At 47.2% G+C, this 21696-nt stretch overlaps 1 protein-coding gene across 1 annotated transcript in view; it reads left to right on the top strand.

Annotated features, from left to right (window-relative positions):
• The window catches only part of PIP4K2C (phosphatidylinositol-5-phosphate 4-kinase type 2 gamma), a 400711-nt gene that overhangs the window by 339354 nt on the left and 39661 nt on the right, over nt 1-21696 (top strand). The window lies entirely within an intron of this gene.

Here is a 21696-nt window from a genome sequence, read left to right as displayed (position 1 = left end):
CGGGGGGTCTTTGTAGGCACCGCAGCGGTGAATCCGCATCCTCCAGGCCGGCGGTGGAAATGAGGAGTACAGGGTCCAGGTCCTGGAATTCTTGATGTTGATGTTCATAAGCGATCAGAAATAGGCAATCTTTATAAAATATTTCACAATGCAGGCCTGTCACAAGTTTGTTCATTAACATTCATCATAAACAGGAGTCCTAATGATGGTAAGGCATGATTATTAATCGAGAAAAAATATGTATATTTTTGATATTAGATGGGGCTGTTGATGAATTAGATGGCGTTCATAGTCTTTATTTCGGGCTTTTGATTGAGACTTCTAACCACAGATTCTACACCTTCTGAATTTCTCCCCATGCACAATACTGAATCAGGAACCTTCAAAGCAGTTCTCACACGTTGGTAGGGGGTGTTGTGGGGCTCCGCCTCTGCTCTGCCCTGTTTTGAATGTGATGTCCAGACCCCTATATTTACCAACCTCTGCATGCTGATGTCAGTTCCTTTCTTTCTACTCCTTCCAATGCGGAGCCGGAGTTAGCAGTACTGTCTTTTGACAGACTTTTTTCCCTCAGTGAAATTTCGCTAATTCTCCAGTGTGCAGATATGGGCCCTAAAATGACAGGTTTCGAGCTGTGTTTTGGCTGTCACCAACAGATGCTGGTGATGGATAACCATGAAGTTTGGATCAGGTGCCTCGGCACCTCACACAACTTGGAGTCGTGTTCCTGCTGCTCAAAGTTGAAGTTTGAAGTGTGCCAACGTTTTCACCTGTAACTTCTTCTAAGTATGGCAGATTTTTTAGAAGCAATATACCGTTACGTCTGCTGGACCCTTCTGGTTGCGGGGATATATAGGACTTGTAGGTTCATCAAAAACCCAAGGTATCCACGGCCAATAACTGAGCTGCGTCTTGCAATGGTTTTTATTGTGTACCAGGTATATAGAAATTCATTTGGTAAAATATAAAGAGTGACAATTGGGTACCAAGGGAATCTATCTATTTCCGAAATGGGAACAAAGTATATAGTTTAGAAGCAGTGGTTATTTGCACATCTCTAAAATTGTGGGTACCCATACAAGCATGTGAATTAGAGGATATTTTTCATTTTTACATATTGTCTTACATTTGGAAGGCAGAAATGCAAAGAAAGTCAATTGGTAATAACACTGGTTCTCTTCTTGGGGATACTCTCAAAGTCATAAGCACTGAATAGTCCCATCCTCGCGGGGAACCCTGGAGCAGTTCGCCAGCAAAAAAAAAAATATATATATATATATATATATCCCAAATTGAAGGTAATCCTAGGCGAATGGATCACTTGTACCTGTAGTACAACCAGGGTCGGGTATGTTGACCATCTTAAAAAACCCTCAAACAGGAATGTTTTAGCGGTATATCTTGATTATTTGCTTCTTACATCACGTGAAAGCATCATTGGCTATTTTTTAGAAGATATGCCTTCCTCCACCCGGAGGTTGATCAACTGGTGATAACAGTAGTGATCAGTAATAAAGTGAAATTAAGTGAGGTGAGTTAAAATTACCTACATCTCCATACCAAAGACTTTATTCAGTTGGGGATGGGGCAAGGTTAAAATCAAGGCGGTGCGCATATAGAATTGCTACTATTCTATAGCACCTGTTAGTCCATGTGAGTGATAACCATGTTTCAGCCCTTCTTTCACCCAGCTGGGTCGGGGGGCTTTCTTCAGGACCTGTGCAAAAACGAGGTTGCTAATTGACCAACACGTAAGGGCAGGTAAGTAACTTACCCTTCTTCTTGATTGTTACTGCTCAATAGTACCTATACGGTTCACTGGGGCACTGTAGAAGGAGCCAGCACAAGTCGTGCAACCTGACATCTACAGCAGATTATTGAGCCCGCCAGTCCCTCGAGGAAGCCCTATCTGGGAATTGTCCATTTTAGGTACTATTGACCGGTAACAATTAAGAAGAAAGGTAAGTTACTTACCTGCCCTTATGTGTTGCTGCTCTGTTCAACAAGTGTCCTTCGTGTGGGAAGAAAATAGCTAAGTCCGACCCACACTCTGTCTGCATCGTGTGTTTGCCATTTTCACATAAATGAGACCAGTATTATTACTGCCAGCAGTTTTCCAGAAGGACTCTCCCAGACAGGGAAAAGATCAAGCTGCATGCCATGTAGGAGAGCGGAAAATGACCTATAAGTGGCCTGGAAGGTAACAATCAGCATTTTAAAGAGCCCTTCTGTCAAGTGTGTCTGAGCATAGAAAAAGAGGTGAAAGAGATTAAAAAAAAGACACCAGTCAGCTTTGCTGTTGACGGAGAGAAGATCAGCGTTGAACATACCTCTCTGCTCACCGCCGGTGTACAAATCGTCGACAGGAAGACCTTTGCCATGGTAGACATCGAAAGAACGATCGCCAACGACACAGTCGACGCCAAGCCCGACAAAGCGAAGTAAGTCTTTGTCTAGACTTCAAGCATTGACAACTCACTGACCGACGGCGACTGTTCCAGGCCTGGGTCTCCGACGGCGGAGCACAAGCGCTCAACATCGAAGACATCTCTGCTGCTCAGACATGGGTGGTTGCAGTCGAAGTCTCCTCCGCTGATGTTGAGAACACCTCTACCGGTGTCGAATGCCCCACCAATGGCGAGTCATAGACACTCGGCCCGAGAACCTCAACTCCCTCGAGCCGCGGATGCTCACTGTCACCACCGTCACAGCGAAGATGATCAAAGTCGAGAAGATAGGAGTCTAGGCCACTGTCTTCCCACATGGCTCCACTGGCAAAGAAACAGAGATTGGTCTGTTCACCAGTACCGATGTCATGAGCTCCTTCGACGTTGAAGGAGATTCAAGTGGTGGAATCTCAGGAGCCGACGTCGAGATGGTTGACGTCAAAGACGAGATCAATTAATGAAAGAAGGGGGTTCCCCAGTGGGTTTTTAAGGATGTAGGCAGGCCGTAAGGGGGAGAAAACAGAAAATAGAACAAGGAACGTAACCCCGCCTAATGATGTAATGGTCCTAACAATAGGATCCCAATATTTATGGGGTGATTAGCCTAGGAGTTTAGCAGTGCACATGACAAAATTTAGTCAATCCAATTATACTCAACAAAAGGTATTTAGAAAATATATATATATTTTTATTTTTTTATATATTCTTTGGATTGATGTAAAAAAGGTTGTACAAAAATAGATAACATTTCAAATCCACAAGATATCAAACAACATACATTAGTGCAAAAAGGGGATAAAAATAAGAGAGATTTGTTTTACTTTAGAGCCTACCCAGTAACAAAACATACTTCACTCATACTCTCATGTTCACAAATTTCCAAAATAACCTACCTAATATTCTCTCATTCAACTTTCATTCTTCCATGCATTTATTCATCCCTATCGTCCTGGAATATGTAACACAAAGATGGTAAATTTGTTACATAAATCAGAATGTTATTCCAGATAGATGACATTAATACGGCTTTTGATGATTATAAAACAGTACGCCGTATTTCTGGAAACACAAGCCGACGCGCGTTTCGGTGACAGGCCTGAAGGGCCACACCTTCGTCAGGGCTGGGGGTTGTTAACTGGGAGGGAAATGAACAAAGATCTATTATAAAATTGTAGTCGTAACGATACAAAAACTTGAGACCAGTAATCCTATGTGCAGTAGAAGGTAGTTTCTATTTCCGCTCACACTGGGTACCGCGAAAAAGAACCTGAGATAATCTTTAAATGGTTCTTTCGTAGTAATGGGAATTTACGGTGTCACCAAATGCTGGCAATCTTATAGATCCTAAAATAGATGGTCATCAGGTGGCAAAGAATAAGGGAACCGGTTCCAAAATTCAGCAATCTATGATGTGAATTCGCCACACTTCCGGCTATCCGAGTAGGTAAGAGCGGGTAGGAAACTATCAGTCAAAAATCCCATCAGCTTAATGAAGCAGGGTTCACGGGTGATATAGATGTGGATCCGCCGTTTTTCGTCGCTATTGAAATAAGTTGATGGCGTTATTGGGTGATGCGAAATGCCACTGTCTTTTCCGCTGTAGGGAGGGTACAGAGCTGCGCATAAGGCTACCTTCGAAAATAGCGGATCAGTCTGTAGAGGGGGTTCCGCCGATGGACCGCATCGACCTTCCGGCGCCGGAGATAGGACTCTCAAAGACAAGATCATCTTCTCTGGGCCTGAGAATTATGCAGATCCCCAGCTCGAGAACAGCACACACCGCCAATTAACCGCTCACCGAGGTGGCTGAGGAGTGTAAAAGAGTGGAGAGTGCCAAGGAACAGTCCAGGGTCGGACTATTCCCAAACATATTCCCTCTCGAATATCCGGAGAGGGGTGCGTCCACCTACACCTGCCACAAGATCCCTCGGGGGTCTCCACGACGACTGGAAATTTCTACAGTTCCAGGTAGCGTCAGAGCACTTCCAATACAGAGTTCTCCCTTTCAGTCTCAAGTCCGTTTCCTGCATGCTTTCAAAATGTATGGCGGTGGTTGCAGCTTTTCTACGAAAGCAAAAGATTTTCGTCTATCCATATTTAGAATGCTGGCTGCTCAAGAGTGCTTCTCCCAGGCTCCTGCATGGACGCCTGCAATCCTGCATTCGGGTGTTGAATCCGTTGGGTCTGTGTGTCAGCTACAAGAAGTCCATTCTCAATCCAACTCTGAGAATTCACTACTTAAGCACAACTCGGTACTCAGCAAAAGCAAGAGTGTATCCTTCAGAGGAGAGGTTATCCCCAATTGTTGTAAACGTATCTAGGACCCTATTTAAATATTCCCGATTTATGCCCTTATGTGGTTATATCAAACCACATAAGGATGTGTGAATCAGCTCTAAAACTGAACGGGTCAAAGACCGAAATAATGCTGCTAGGGCATAAAGGACCCTCACTCCCCGCGACTGTTTGGCCTAGTTGTCTAGGCGACCTCCCCAGTCCTAAAGAGGAGATTAAGAGTCTTGGGGTTTGGTTAGAGCAGGACCTCTCCTTTAGGACCCAGGCAAAACGAACGCCAGGAGTCTGCCTTGGGCTCCTCCGTGCAGCTCGGAACGGTTTGCCCCTTCTTCCGTTGACATCGAAGAAGCTGCTTATTCAGGGGCTTATTGTATCTAGGTTTGATTACTGTTACGCCATCTTCCTGGGCTCCCCTAAAGCAACGCTGAATAAACTTCAGCAAATCCAAAATGCGGCTGCAAGGCTTCTTACGAGCTCGTCTAGGATGCAGTCAGCCAAACCCGCATTGAAGGCGCTGCATTGGCTCCCGGTGCGGCAAAGGATTACATTTAAGTCGCTTTGTATAGCGCACAAAACGCGTCAGGATAAGGGGCCTCCCATTCTGAGGAATTTAGTTGTGCCCTATAAGTCTAACAGAGCTCTGCGCTCTGACCAACAGTATTTGTTGCAAATTCCTAGAGTTAGAAGGGCACGCTCGGGTGGGAGAAAGTTCTCTGTTAATACTGCCACTCTCTGGAATGCGCTTCCTCTGAATTTGCGTTCAGAGCCGTGTATTGTTAGGTTTCGTAAACTTTTGAAAACCCATCTCTTCCCTATCTGATGCCGCTGTATCTGCCTGTTTGCCATTTGCTTTCATTCTGGACATGCGCTGGGATGCCCGAGGGTAGCTATGCGCTATATAAAATTCAAATAAATCATATCCTTATAAAGGCATAAGAATCGAACCCATATTAAGTCCTAGCCAATGCAGTCCAAATACGGCAAGGCTACTCCCATAGACTCCTAGAAAGCACAACGCGTTCTTAAACAAACCAAGCCTCCAGCAGCCCGGGAATTCCCCCTGCTTCTGTATTGATTTGTCCTAGAACTCCTGGAGTCCTGAAAGAACTGCGAGTTCTTAGTGACGTCTTATGTCCAACCTTACGTCAAACTCGGCACCTTCCAGGTATAAATATACCAGCATCTGCCCTAGCAAAGGACACGGTGGTTTGGAGCAGATCAGCCATCTACTTGCCCGACGCCCTGCTGTGGCAAGTGCCGAAGGAAGCCAACCCTCCCATTGACGCACTGAGAGAGACGCTGTCTTTTCTCCTGCCAAGAAATCCAGGTCCAGTGTTTCCTGGTCACCCTTGCGGGTTGCTGGGAGATCGAGTCCTGAGAGAGGGATTCAATACCTCCTTCATTCTATAAACTTAACTTAAACTGCATCTCACTTACTCCTTCCCACGTACTAGACTTGGGTTAGGTAAATTGGGGTAGGTATATCTTAGAAGCACCAGTTGAGTACGTTTAATCATGGTTTTATCTATGTATATATTTTATCTATTTTAAACACCGTATGGCTTAGAAACCATACCATGCTTTTACAGTATTATTTTATAATACTCCTTTTACTGTACGCACTTTACTTTATAACAAGTATTGCAATTGTGGCAACTCACTTCTCTTGCATGAGAAAGAAGACTGTTCAATAAATAACCACTTTTATTGAAAACGCCTGTCTCTCTGTTTCTCTGCGCTTCTGGTGAAACTAAGCATGCACGATTGACTGAGTGAAATAGTTATCTATTATTTCCGCGACTCTGGAGATTTACTTCTTATTCTGGAGGGAGCAAAGTTGTCATGTTTATGCGGTTGTCAGAAACTAATCCCTTCTTGTCTATTTAGGAAAGTTAACACCTTCTTGTTTACTCGAGAAAGTTTCTATTGACCTCTGAGCTAGCTGGCATTCATAATTAAGTCTAACATATTCAATAGAGACCTAGTCGACCTAAGTCCCACGTCCAAACTATTGTTTGTTATTCCAATGCGCAGAGCCTATTGGGAATATAGGAACTACACTACACAATCATCCACAAATGTTGCACGCTAGTCTGCACACCTCATCCCATGGCCAGACAAGTATCCTATCTACTGGGATCAACAGCCTACTGCAGGATCAGTGGTTTCATCTCTCCAGCCGCTGGGAGGACACCATAGTTCTTCCTCAGACAGTCAAAGACTCCCTGAGATTGTGGATGCAGAGTCATAATTTGTTGGAAGGAGTCTCGTTCCATCAGGAACTGTCCAAACAAACACCTGTCACAGACATGTCCCTCCAAGGATGGGAAGCCCACAGGTTCAGGTGATATGGTCAAAAACCGAGAAAAACTTCCACATAAATGTGTTGGAACTATGAGCGGTACACCTGCCGCTTCAAGCGTTCTTTCCTTCCATAAAGACACACTCCCTGTTGGTTCAGATGGACAATACCACAACTATGTACTACCTCAACAAACAGGGAGGAACCAGATCCGGACCTCTGTTACTGAAGGCCCAAACAATTTGGAAGTGGCTACTGGCAAGGAAGCTGACCATATTGGCATTTCACCTCCCAGCTCCTCTCAACATGCAAGAGGACGCTCGAAGCCACTACTTCGTCGAAGCGCACAACTGGGTGCTAAACGACAAGATAACACAAGGCATTTTTCAAAGATGAGGTTATCCGGACATCGATCTCTTTGCGGATGTAACAAACGCAAAATGCAGCATCTTCGCAGCCAGGTACCATCAACCAGGCTCCTGAGGGAATGCACTTTTGATAGACTGGTAAGACACATTACTCTACGCTTTTCTGCCAATTCCGCTCATACCCCGTGTGATGAACAAACAGATCCAGGACCAGACAGACAGATCCTGATCGCACAAGAGTAGCCTCGCCAGTGGTGGTATCCATACCTTCTTCATCTTTCCAAGACACCACTCAAGAGGTTACCATGCCGTCTGGATCTGTTAACCAGGTTCGGAGGAAAAGTGTTCCATCCCAACCTTCCAACATTGAGGTTAACGTCATGGCTCCTGAGTTCCTCCAATATGGATGTCCAGGTCTCTCGCCAGACTGTATGCAGATTCTGAAGGAAACGAGGAGCCATTCTACGAGGAAGTCATATGCTTTCAAAAGGAAGTGCTTCTACCTGTAGTGTACCAATCAATCAAATAAACTTTATTTCGGCATACATACCTTAAATGTTTTCACATATAAACATTTAAAAACAAACAAATTCAGATAGGTAGTAAGCACATTCATAATAGTCATGATTATGCCACATAAAGCAATCGAAATTTCATAAAAGTTAAGATTCGGTACAGAATTAGAAGTTTATATATACAAAGAGATGAAATGACCAAAGTGGCATTGGTGCTATTTACATAATAAAACCCCATGCTAAAATACTGGTATTTAAAAATCTACTCTTTTACAATGTGCGGTCAAGTGTTTGGATAACGTCTCTGAAATACATTACATCTAAAACGTTTGTGGTCCTATTTCCATAGCGAGAGTATACTTAAAAACTAAAGCCAGTTAGGTGCAAGTAGCCCCCTAAGCTTCTTTCTTGCACCTTTTTCCTAATGCCCCACATGTGGCCAAGGAACTTGGCAACTGCCAGATAAAGAGGGGTCTAGTGTCCGATTTTAGAATTCGCAAGGCATCCCAGTAGTTCCGCATACCCATTTGCTGGCAAATTCGTTTAATCCATTGTAATCTCAGGCACGCAGAAACTAAACAAGCGAACAACACATGGGCTATGGACTCCACGGGAGCCTTGCATTCAGGGCAGTTGCTTAGGCTTGGGACTTTAGTTTGCCGCATGGCTACCAGCTCATTCACAGGGAGGGTGCCAAGCCTGAATTGAATATAAATGTTTCAATCATGGGCTACTTGGATTAGATCAAGGTAGGGTTCCAGGAAACTTATCTGTTTGTGCAGTAGGAATTCTGTGGTAAGTTTTCCAAGGTCAGTCCTACTGGAATCTGTTTGTATGACCCATTCCCAGTAGTGCCTCTTTACTATATCTTTTTGGAGCAGGGGGTAATCAGATTTTTTCCAAGCTTCCCAGAGCCCTTTATAAAACACAAGCGTCCTTAAGTTGCTTAGCCTCCCAACCTTCTTGGAGGTATCTAGACGGATAACCTCCGCCAGGGCTTCAGCATAAGGTGATAGCTCAGGGGTCCTCTTGATTCTAGCCCAGAATAACAATGAGCAAAGCTTTGCTATGTCACTGAAGGGGCATCGACCCATATCTAGCATTAAAGAGTAAAGTGGGGTGCTTTGGGGCAGCATCACTAGGTTCCTTAAGAATTTATGCTTCGATCTAGTGAGCTTGGTTATCTTATCAAATCCCTGTATAGGGCAGATCTGACAGCCTTTAGATAATCGTAAACCTGCAGGGCAGCGGCAACTGGTCTACTATAAGGGGAAGGGTGTTATTTCCCCAGTGCCCCTGTTATACACTTATGGTTCAATACCATTTTCGTTACCTGAGGCTTCCAGGTCATTTTCTCCAACAGTTTCACACCTAAATTGTCGAAATTGCTTACCATTTCCAGGGTGGTCCCTTCCCAGAGTTGGCCTACCTCTATATGATTTATGAGGAATAAAGGACATGCATTTGGTTATTGAGGTATTTCAAGACCTGACTGTCGTAAAAAAGTTTAAATCTGTTTAGTAATAACTGTAGCCCAGCCAGGGTTTTTGACACCAGCAGGGTGTCGTCTGCAAACATAAGGGTCTCTACCTTTTCCCAGCCTAAGGATGGAACATTGGTGGGCTCTTGAGATAGAATGCTTACCACTTCATTCATATAAAGAGAAAAAAGCGTAGGTGCCAGACCACAACCCTGACGAACTCCCCTGCTAACCGGGATACGATCTGTGAGTTGCCCCTGCGTGCCCCATCTTATCCTGGCAAAGTTGTGTTCATGTAATCGGATAACCAGATTGAGCATTGGGGATGGATTCCCATATCTTTGAGCACTTGCCACAGCTTTTGTCTGAGGACTAAATCAAAGGCAGTCTTCAGGTCGATAAAAGCTAAATACAGACTACCCTGGCCAAGAACTGTGACTTTCCAATAAAGAAGCAGGAGCCGAAATACCTGCTCAGTAGACTCTAACTTTTCTCTACAGCCTGCTTGATAAGGTGATAGAATAGCGTTTTCATTTTCCTATGCCTGGATCTTTTGTAGGAGGGCTCGACTAAAAACTTTTTGCAGAACATCTATCAAGCTAATATGCCTATTGTTACAGGTCTGGCCTCTGTCCCCATTTTTGTATATTGGGACCACCTCCGTCCCCTGCCAAGACCCCGGGACGGGCACCCTGCTAGCTATAGCATTTGAAAGAAGTAATGTATAACAAGTCCAGTTGGGAATATCAGATAGGCCAAACTGGACCTCGGGCTTTGGCCTTCACTATTCGTCCAATCGAACCCTCAGTATCACTGGGGAGAAAAAAATCTTTACCCAAAGACTGTGGAGGGCAAGGGACGTCCCCCGTGAAGGGCAGAGCATCGGCAACTGGCTGAAGCTTGTTAGAATGGTAATACCAAGCTTCAGCTGCAATATGGGTTTGAAGTGGATGAGCCCCTGCTTTGTTACGCCAGACAAACAAAGACCAGAATGTTTTAGAATCTTTGGCGGCACAAGCTTCCTTAAGTAGATGCCAACGCAATTCGTCCCACTCCTTCTTGGCATGTTGGAGGGCTGCCTTGTAGCTCTTTCTGGAGGCTCTGATTTGGCCTCTGTCTTTAAATTTTATGGCCAGAGCTAATTTGGATTGCTGAGTTTTACATTCCTTATTAAAACCAAGGTTCAGTGCTCCCTATCGGTTTTCTCTCCCTTGACTTATGCCTTGGTGCAGTGAAATAAGAATCTACTTTATCAAAGAAACTCAAGTGGGTAGTATCAACTTCGGCCAACCCTCCTGGGCTTTTGATTAAGGACTGTAGTTCTTGTATGCTTACCTTCAGATCCTGCTGCATGCCAAGGAGCTTATCTTCGCATAGAAATACATTGCGCCATTTTAGTCTTCGTCTATCATTAGATGGAAGAACTACATTCGAATTGATTGGGATTGGGCTCTTTTTGGTAAGGCCACCCCACACTGTTATCATACTGAGACAGAGTGGATTGTGGTCACTGTCAATTGTATCGCCCACAAACATATCAATAACACTCCTCCAGAGTCTCAGATCTAGTGAAATATAATAAATACAAGATGGGCTGTTTACCCTATTGAAAATGTTTGCACCTAGTCTATTTGATTTGGCTCTGCCATTCACTGCCCTTAACCCATGCTCTACGTTTAGGGCATTTACTTGGAGCACCACTTGCAACCAGTTCTTAACTGGGGGCAGGCCTAAAGAAGGAACCGACCACTTCAGATCTTCTTCATTCGTCTCCATTACATCAGCTTTATCTAAGGGTTCAAATGTAATGTTAAAATCACCTGCTATTATTAATCTAGATTGAAGTGGACTCCTATCCAGTAACACCTTCAATTGCAAAGGTGTAGCAGAAGATCTGCCCCCTCTTGTGCCTCTGGCGTAAATATTATATAACTCAAGTAGGTTTGTCTGTGACACCCTCGATACGGATTCCCAGGATATCTGGGATGTTATTAATATTGAGGAGTGTGATCTTACAGCCCAGGGCAATCATGACCCATATTGTTAGTCCCCATGCCGGACGTCTTATCCCCTTTGTAACTGCTGGAGAGCAGTAACAAACATACCCCAACTTGTATAAGGGAGCTAAGCTCCAAGTTTCCTGTAAGATGCATGTATAAAAACCCTCTATGAAGTTATTCCAATGAGGAAGGGACATTTTGTTACTTAGCCCTGCCACATTCCAGGATGCTAGTGTAAGTTGAGGATTAGGTCATAAACTGGCACACGTTATATTACTCTGACTGCCATGACAACTATAATCAGGACTGCCCTCATGTTCTTTATTCCTGGGCTCGCACTAGGGTGGAGCCCCCTGTTTTTATTGTCCATTCTGTGGTCTCTAATTCCGCAAGCCCTACACGCTTTCTGTTGGGATAAGGTAGCTGAATGCCATCTAAAGTAGAGCTGGGTATAGATTTTATTGGGTTGGTGGAAGGGTACCTATTCAGCAGGCAATCTAGCGCCGGGAGTCAATCAACTGCCCCAGGTTGTTACGGCCTGACCAGTCAGAGATAGAGGGAGGATTTAAGTTTATTTGAACTGAAGGAATGTTTTGTTTGAATTGAATGTGGGATGAATTGGGTGTACATCTTATGGACATACCTTTTGCACTTGGCTAAATCAGGTCTATAGTTTACTACTGTTAAAGTACACTTGGCGTCAATTACATCTTATAGAAAGTCACCTACGCAGGTATCTTTCTTTCAGATCTTTCTGCAAGTAGTTCTTTCTGCCAGTAGTTAAGGACTTCCTGGAAGGTCTTAAAAAGGTCTACCCTCCGATTAGGTCTCTTTCTCCTCCCTGGGAGCGTAACATAGTCCTTTCTAAATTAATGGGTCCTCCCTTTGAACCCATCCACAAAGCTTCATTGCAACACCTGACTTGGAAGGCAGCTTTCTTAGTTGCAATTACCTCTGGTCTCAGAGTGAGTGAGATCCAGGCACTATGTTCTAAAGAGCCTTATCTCATTTTCCATGCTAACGGAGTAGTCCTGAGAACCCACCTGAGTTTTCTGCCTAAGGTTATCTCGGACTTTCACATTAATCAGTCAATTACTCTCCCCACCTTTATCCCAAACACTACCACCCCTCCTGAGAGGGTGTTACAATCTCTTGACCAAAAAAGGGTTCTTAAATTCTACCTAGACAAAACTAAGAGCATAAGAAAGTCAGATAGTCTATTTGTGAATTATGGTCTGTTGCGCACTGGTCTCCGTTCTTCTAAGCAATCCATCTCCAGATGGATAGTGTCCTGTTTTACTTTCTCTTATCATTTAGCTAACAAGCAACTCCCTAGTAGACCAAAGGCTCACTCCACTAGAGGGAAGGATTCCACTACGGCCCGTCTCAGAAATGTACCCATTCAAGAGATATGTAAGGCTGCTACATGGCGATAGGTACACACCTTTGCCCGACACTACTGCCTAGATTCTGATACTCAGGCGGATGCTCAGTTCAGGAAAGACTCCTTGTGAAATTTGTTTGGTTTACCGGTTATTCAGAGTGTGCTGGCTATACTGGTATTTGCCGCAAGATTCTGGGGCTGGGCTGGCTACTCTATTCAGTGCTTATGACTATTGATGAGTATCCCTTGGAAGAGAAGGATAAGTAACTTATCTGTAATCCTAGTTGTCTTCCAGGGTTATACTCCTCAAAGCCATAAGCAACCCTCCCGCCACCCCGGATGAATACCACTTTATTTAGCACTCTGTCTCTTTATGGTCACTACACTGTGTAACACGCCATAAAAAAGACGTGACCTAACTGTCACCTGTGGGGCATGAAAGGAGCCTGTAGGTCTTAAAGGCACAGCACCAGTTTTTAATTCTATTGTGTTTCTATATGAGGCTTCTGGGCTAAATGCCTGCTATTACCTTGCCTTTTTCCGTGAAAATAAAGGCTATGTTTAAACTGTGAAGAGTGCATGTGTCTGTCACAGAAATGTTGCTTAGATGGGTATTATTTTAAATGATAAATACAATGTAATTTTGGCAATTTAGCCTATTTGGTAGTTTAGTGTGCGTTTGTGTGTGTGTGTGCTTGTGTGTGTGTCACAATTTACTCCGCTGCTTGTTCCCAATTTACTCCGCTTCTCGTTCCCAATTCACCGGAACACTGACCACAATTTCGTGCAATTTTGTGTGCTTGTGTGTGTCACAATTTACTCCGCTGCTTGTTCCCAATTTACTCCGCTTCTCATTCCCAATTCACCGGAACACTGACCACAATTTCGTGCAATTTTGTTTTTATTCGGAACAGTCTGCCATGCACACACCTCCCTGGACTCCCCCGGGTGTCTAGTTTTTAGAAATGTCTGGGATTGACAGGTTTCCCTAGATGGCCTATGAGCCTGGAACCAAAAATGCAGGTGCCCCTTATCTATCACAAAACGACCTGGTTATGCAAGGGGCACCTGTGTTTTATGTAATGGTTTCAGTGGCCATCTAGGGAAACCTACCAATCCCAGACATCTCTAAAAACTAGACACCCGGGGGAGTCCAGGGGTGTGTGGCAGCTGTGGATCCCCCTAAGTTTTCTTATCCAGAATCCCCTGCAAACCTAAAATTAGCTAAAAATCAAATTTTCCTCACATTTTTGTCTGGGATTACCATGCCGGCACAAATTACCTGGGGTGGGGTCCAGTCAACAACAGGGAGGGACGTGAAGGGACAATATTTAAAGGGGTCCAGTGTGCATGTCCCACATGCTGAGCAACAATAGATTGCACACGGTTCCCCTGTGGATGAGTGATGGCGTAGTGCGATAAGCTGTCTTCCTCTCTACCTCATGTATGAGGTGTTAACGTGCCTCAATCCAGCAGGGAAAGGTATCCCTTGTCGGAACTAGGGATGCCTCACACAACAGACTGGTTTTACGGCTGTTGTCATGTCACCAGTAAGTCATATCGTAACATCATCGGCTCCCTGCTCCAGCGTCAAGCCGGCGCTGCAATGCCTGACGGGTAGCACGGAGTGCTACACTCTTGCGGAGATCTTTTGTTCCTATGCCGATAGGTGTAAGGGTGTGAGGGCCCTAGTAGGTGAAGTAGTGAGCGTGAGTGAGGTGAATTAAAACAGGTTGGTGTAAACTACGGCTTAGGTTTTATTCATGTAGTACACCACCTGAAGTAAAAACGTGTGAGGGGCAGTGGGGCTGCAGTAGCTACGAGGAGTCAGTCCCATTCAACCCTCAACTGTGAAGCGGTCAACATGTTTCATGCCTATAGTGGCAATTCTTCAGGACCAGACAGAGGTGCTCATAAACTTAGTGATTGAACTGGAAGCCCCGCATAAGGCTGAGGCTTCAGTAGTATACAACCTGTTGGGTTGTTGGATCCAGCCGGAGAGGGGTTCCTGCGTCAACGGGATACCCTGTAGGAAGAGAAGTAGAGTTCAGCTCGTGGATCAAGTCCCCCAGTAGACAAATCAGGGGGGTGTATCTTACTTCCCTACCGTGAAGCAGTGTATGATGAGGTGGGGAAGACAGAGTAAAGACACTACGCATCAAGGGGATAGTGAGTCTCACTTAACAACGTTGCTGGGTAAAGGTTTCCAGCAGACATGAAGTGTATCCATAAGCCAGGTAGGTATTTAGAGGTGTAGGAGTACACATGATGTTAAAATATTAATAAAAATACAAAATACAAAAGACCAAAGTGACAGGATATCACGCCAGCCGGCGTGCCCCTGCACGTTGTGATGGCAGTGCCTCAGGGTATATTAGAAAAGGACTATTAGAATCAACGGAAAATCGACGGAAAGTCGAGGGACTTACCCTCACTGGTGGTCGTAAAGGCCCCAAGGCTGCTCCCGTGGGGTCTGTGCAGGTAGGGCAGTAATCTAGAGGGTTTGAAGCAGATGGTTATTAATTTATATGGACAGATGGCATCTGGGAATGGGAACGTTTCCGAGTGTCCCAACACTGGGGACAGCAAGGGGGAGGGGTCGGTCAAGGTATCAGTCCGTGGCGGGCCCCCACACAAACACTCCCGGCGTACTCAGGACAGTCACACCACCCAGGGCGGTCGCGGTCCGGGGGAGCACCAGGGCGGGGCCGGTTTGGCTCTCCTACTGGCATTGGCCGCTGACCGGACGGCCGGCCGCCCATCACCGCCAAGCGTGGTAGGGGATATCGAGGGACGCTTTGCGGAGGGGCCGAGTCAACCCCCAGCCCAGCGGTCGGCATGCCCGTTGCGACGCCGCCCGGTGCCCCACCAATACCGACGGCCTCGGAGGGGGCCGACGCCTGTGGTCCCTGAGGGGTGTCAGCGAGAGGAACAGCACCGAGGACCCCACCATCGTGACCGGGCTCCTGGCGGTCCATAGAGTTGCATCACCGGAAAATCCCGGTCCGGAAACCTTACCTCTGTAGAGCGGGCTGGTGAAGTCAGTACCTAGTCCCACGTCCAGGCGCGCAGAGTCGCCAGAGACAGCCGTGATTGTAGACTGGTTGGGCGCCCAGATAAGGAGTGGAGGCCGGAGGCGTGTCAAGAGGGCGGCTGCGCGGCGCACCGGTGTGACGTCAGAGCGTCAGAGTGTCGGTGCCTGCCGCCATGTTGGAGAGGGAGAGAGGGAACGTCACGGAGGTCGCTGGTGCTGCAACCATCTATTGTTAGCACAACGAGAGATCACTCCTGGCTCGCTGTATAAGGGACAGGGTGCACTGTGGGGCTCTCAGAGGTTTAGGACAGCCGGGGTGCACAATAGACGGTAGTGACTCAGTGCGAAACCCTTCGGAGTGCACACAAGACGGTAGTGACTCAGTGCTAAACCCTATCGAACAGCAGTAGTATGGAAACCATGTGGTAGATGGTATAATACATAACGGGGAGCCAAGTGGCCTATGGTGACGCCCTGGGTAGTGTGAGACTGTTGGTCAGGGGATGGATACAGGCAATGGTCCTGCAGGGGTTGGGGCGGGGACAAGGAGAAATGTGGGCCCAGAGCTGGTCGAATGACTGCTGTCATCTGCTCGGTTCTGCTCCTGTGGCAAAGGTATACGTCTGTAACGAGTCTCAGAAGGCCAGCATTAAATAGGGGACCAGTTGAGTATGAAAGTAGACCCTGGGTCAGCCAGAAGGCAAGACTCTGATTGGCTGAAGTATAAGTGGGTCCCACTAGTAGTGAGGACCTGTAAGAAGGATCACGAATAGTAGATACAACCGTGTATTGAGTGCAGTGTGCAAAATGACTCTGAAAACCGTCAGTACCAGGATAAAGGAATAATGATAACAGTCAGGTTTAAGAGCAGATCCGTGGACAGGGCGTCTATCTAGACAATGTGTTCCACGGGACAGAGTCATTCAAACCCTCAGTGTCTAGACGGAGACGGTGTACCCATCTTTGCTCCAATCTAAAGAGGGCCTGTTGTTTTAATGAAGGATGCCATTCTAGCACAACCCATTGAATGTCCTCAGCTGCATGCCCCTTCTCTTGACAGTGAGCATATAGACGCGTTTGTGTCTTTCTACAGCGTACGTTGCTGTTGTGTTCCATGATGCGTGTTTTCACAGGGCGGGTCGTCATCCCAACGTATTTGAGTCCGCAAGGACAGGTGAGTAGATAGATGCAGTTGCTGCTATTGCAATTGGTGTGTCGGTTTAAACACCAAGTGAAGGTATCAGTTAGTTTGACAACTGTCGTTTTGGTTGTTTGCGGGCACACCACACAGTTGCCACATCGGTGATGTCCCACCACAGGGGGCAGGTCCCACAGGGTGTTCTGCGGACGGGTAGTGGTGGTCTTTGGTCGGGTGTGGACAAGCTGGTCCTTCAGGCTGCTGGTTCTCTTGAAGGCGAAACGAGGCCGTGGAATGTCTAAGGCCACAGAATTCAAAATCCCCCAGTGTGTATTCACTGTGCTCTTGATGTAGGATGAGTTTTTGGTGAAAGAAGTCACACACGTGATTATGTTCTCACTTTCTTTGCTGTGTGTTTCCAGGAGGGATTCTCTATCATTGTTCCGGGCTCTCTTCATGGAACGTTTCAGAAGTCTGGTGGGATAGCCCCTGTCTTGGAGTTTGTGCTGCAGGCATCGCGCCTCCCGTTGGTAATCGGAGATGGCAGAACAGTTTCTCCTAAGTCTGAGAAACTGTCCAAACGGTAGACTGTCCCTCAATGCCTTGGTATGATGACTGTCATAGAGCAGGAGGCTATTCCTGTCGGTCTCCTTCTTGTAAAGGGTAGTGGTTATTCCCGTGGGGCCCAACATGATCCTCAGATCGAGGAACGGTATGGAGTCCTCGGCGATCGTCCCTGTGAATTTCAGAAAGGGATCCTGTTGGTTAATCCAGGAGCAGAAGGCATTGCAGCTCGATCGATCCCCCTTCCAGAAGATCAGGATGTCGTCTATATAGCGACGCCAGAAGGACAAATTCTCGAGGAACGGGTTGCGCTCGGGAGAGTAGATGAAGAAATTCTCAAACGTGGCCATGTAAATGCAGGCCACGCTCGGAGCGAAAGTCGAACCCATCGATGTCCCCCGTATCTGGTGGTATAGTTGGGTGTCATACTTGAAGAAATTCTCCGTCAGGGCTATGTTGGCCAGCTCCATGATGAATGAGATGGGGGTATGGGAGGTCCACTCCTCTAATCTCAGGGTGGATTCCACTGCCTCTAGAGTGGCCTGTTGTGGTATGTTAGTGTATAAGGCTTCCACATCTAGGGTCAGGAGCAGGTCCACGTCAGTCCTACCATCCATCTCATTGATGAGGCGGAGGACATCCCGGGTGTCTTGGAGGTATGACGGTATCTTCTTCACTACCGGTTGAAAGAAAAAGTCACAGAACTGTGACAGTGGTTCCAGGAGAGAGCCAATGCCAGAGACGATGGGTCTCCCGGGGACCGGTGTGGTACCTTTGTGGATCTTGGGGAGGGTGTAGAAATATGGAGTGATGGGCTCCGGAGTTATGAGGAATTCCGCTTCCTTCTTGGTGATCCATTCATTGACCTCTCCTTCGATCACTAGACTCATAATAGATGTTGCCAGGCGTTTAGTCGGGTCCACAGAGAGGGGCCTGTAATGAGTGGTGTTCGAAAGCTGGCGTCTGCACTCTAGGTCATAGTCGTAGTGGTCTTGTAGGACTGTGGCTCCCCCTTTGTCAGCTGGTTTGATCACAATCGCGACATCATTGCCCAAGGCGATGGAGGCTTGTCTTTCAGCAGTTGACAGGTTTTGGAATTGGTTAATGTGTGGTCTCTGTTTAAGGCTGGAGAGAACTGCTCTCTCAAAGGTGAGGACTTCTGGAGGGACCAAATAATATAATAATATATATATATAATAATATACCCTAATATACCCTGAGGCACTGCCATCACAACGTGCAGGGGCACGCCGGCTGGCGTGATATCCTGTCACTTTGGTCTTTTGTATTTTGTATTTTTATTAATATTTTAACATCATGTGTACTCCTACACCTCTAAATACCTACCTGGCTTATGGATACACTTCATGTCTGCTGGAAACCTTTACCCAGCAACGTTGTTAAGTGAGACTCACTATCCCCTTGATGCGTAGTGTCTTTACTCTGTCTTCCCCACCTCATCATACACTGCTTCACGGTAGGGAAGTAAGATACACCCCCCTGATTTGTCTACTGGGGGACTTGATCCACGAGCTGAACTCTACTTCTCTTCCTACAGGGTATCCCGTTGACGCAGGAACCCCTCTCCGGCTGGATCCAACAACCCAACAGGTTGTATACTACTGAAGCCTCAGCCTTATGCGGGGCTTCCAGTTCAATCACTAAGTTTATGAGCACCTCTGTCTGGTCCTGAAGAATTGCCACTATAGGCATGAAACATGTTGACCGCTTCACAGTTGAGGGTTGAATGGGACTGACTCCTCGTAGCTACTGCAGCCCCACTGCCCCTCACACGTTTTTACTTCAGGTGGTGTACTACATGAATAAAACCTAAGCCGTAGTTTACACCAACCTGTTTTAATTCACCTCACTCACGCTCACTACTTCACCTACTAGGGCCCTCACACCCTTACACCTATCGGCATAGGAACAAAAGATCTCCGCAAGAGTGTAGCACTCCGTGCTACCCGTCAGGCATTGCAGCGCCGGCTTGACGCTGGAGCAGGGAGCCGATGATGTTACGATATGACTTACTGGTGACATGACAACAGCCGTAAAACCAGTCTGTTGTGTGAGGCATCCCTAGTTCCGACAAGGGATACCTTTCCCTGCTGGATTGAGGCACGTTAACACCTCATACATGAGGTAGAGAGGAAGACAGCTTATCGCACTACGCCATCACTCGGCACAAATTACCTACCACACAGTGTTCCCTCGGTCTCCCAAGTAAAATGATAGTCCTGGCTCAAGCATTTCTGGATGGTCATGATGTAGCCAAATTCACAATATGTTGTGGCTTGAACACCACCAGTTACATCGACCCAACTATTGGCACCTGTGTTGACATTCGCCACCAGTCATCTACAATCTCCGCCAACATTCAGTCCTCCCTGATACACATGCCCTTTGACGGGACACACCTTTTTGGAGACCAGGCAAAGAAGGTGCCGGCAACAGGCTGCATGGCTGAGCTGAAAGAAAGTTAGTTATAGATTCTTTACCTTAGAATCACCCCCAGGCGTCTGACTTGATCCGAAAGGTTTTCCGTCACAAATACCCCTGCGCGTTGGAAGGTGGCGCGGTCGACTCCGAGTCAGTCGTGGCGTCGTGGTCACCGGAATGATGTTGCAGTAGCTACGTAGACGCCGCCCTCGCGCGCTGACGTCAGTTTGCAGTACCAGCAAGCGCAGATCTGGCGAGAGCGGTACTCCAGTCACTTTTTGACTGACTTTTTTATGACTTTTGTTGACTTCGGTTTTGAGTCTCCATAGACTCCTGGTGCACGTAGGATGCCCGGCTTCAAGGCATGCGGTTCCTGTACCCGACTGATGTCGGTGACTGATCCGCACCGCGTGTGCCTCTACTGCCTGGAGCACGACCATGACCCCAAGTTGTGCTCCGCGTCGATCAAGGTCCCGGTCGCGTGGGAGGTCGAGAGACCGATCATGGAGTTATCATCATCACTCCTCTTCTAAGTCTTCGCACTCGGGGTCAGGTAAGTCAAAGCACAAAAAGAAGTTGAAGAAGTATCATCGCTATTTGGCTTCCCCTCGTCCATTGGCCGATGTGACGAAGGGTGCGAGTGGTGCCCTTCCTGCTGCTCCACGTACGGAGTCTTGAAGGTTGACTCCTGCCCAGCTTTGTCAATTTTACGAAACGATGCACGCCATCTTTGGGCAGCCTGACTCAGCCGGCGCGTCTTCGGGCCCTGCGGACTCAGCTGAGGGCCCTAGGACTTCGACACCGGTGACTTCGGCCTCTACACCGCAGGACCACCTTGGATCCAGGCCTGGATCCGGATTTGCCCCGGTCGTCCCAGTTGCACCTCTGCCGGCGTCGACTCCACCGGCAAAACGTCCACAGCTGATGCAGGCTGGCCCCCAGCCGGCGTCAACTCCAGCTTCCGCCCCGATGTGGACATGGAGCCGGACCGACACCCGATCCTGCACTGATGGGTACTTTTGTCCCTGTGTTCAACCCTGGCCATTTTCAGCCTGATTGGCAGCCAGAGGAGGGTGAGGAAGACTGGGAGGGGGCTGGTGACCCTTTAACAGTCCTGTTGGAGTATGCTCCGGACTGGAGAGAGGAACTGGGGGATGCCAGTGGTCTGGATACCTCCCCAGACCTAGGCATGTTGTCTCCTTCTACCGTGGCTACCGAGGAAGGAGCGTCATACGCAGTGTTGTTGTGTAGGGTGGCCGAAGCTCTCCACCTCGAACTACCTATGGTTGCAGTCAGGACTACCCTCCTGACAGTGGTGCTTCAGCCGGCAGTAAGTTCTTCGAAGCCCCTGCTGCCGTTCAATGAAGCCCTAAGAGACATCCTTTTGGGCACCTGGTCCAGGCCCAACACAGGGTCTCCTGTGGATAGGATGATTGCCCGACGCCACCGCCCGGCCCCGGGCGATCCCACTTTCCTCTCCCAACAACCCACCCCCGAGAGCTTGGTGGTCCAAGTCTCTAGTACAACGGCGCCTTCCTTAACGCTCAGCCTGATAGGGAATCCAAAAAGCTTGGGAAGAAGATGTTTCCTTCCTCCAGCTTTGGACTGCGGCCGGTAAAGACTGCTTGTCTCTTGGGCCGTTATTCCTACTTTGTGTGGGATACGGTGGCGCAAGTGCTGCCTCAGTGCCCAGAAGAGGTCCGGGCCGTGCTCTCCCATGCAGTTGC

The sequence above is a fragment of the Lissotriton helveticus genome, chromosome 1_1 (genome assembly GCF_964261635.1).
Source record: "Lissotriton helveticus chromosome 1_1, aLisHel1.1, whole genome shotgun sequence".
NCBI lineage: Eukaryota > Metazoa > Chordata > Amphibia > Caudata > Salamandridae > Lissotriton > Lissotriton helveticus.
This window is presented reverse-complemented; position numbering and strand designations above follow the sequence as displayed.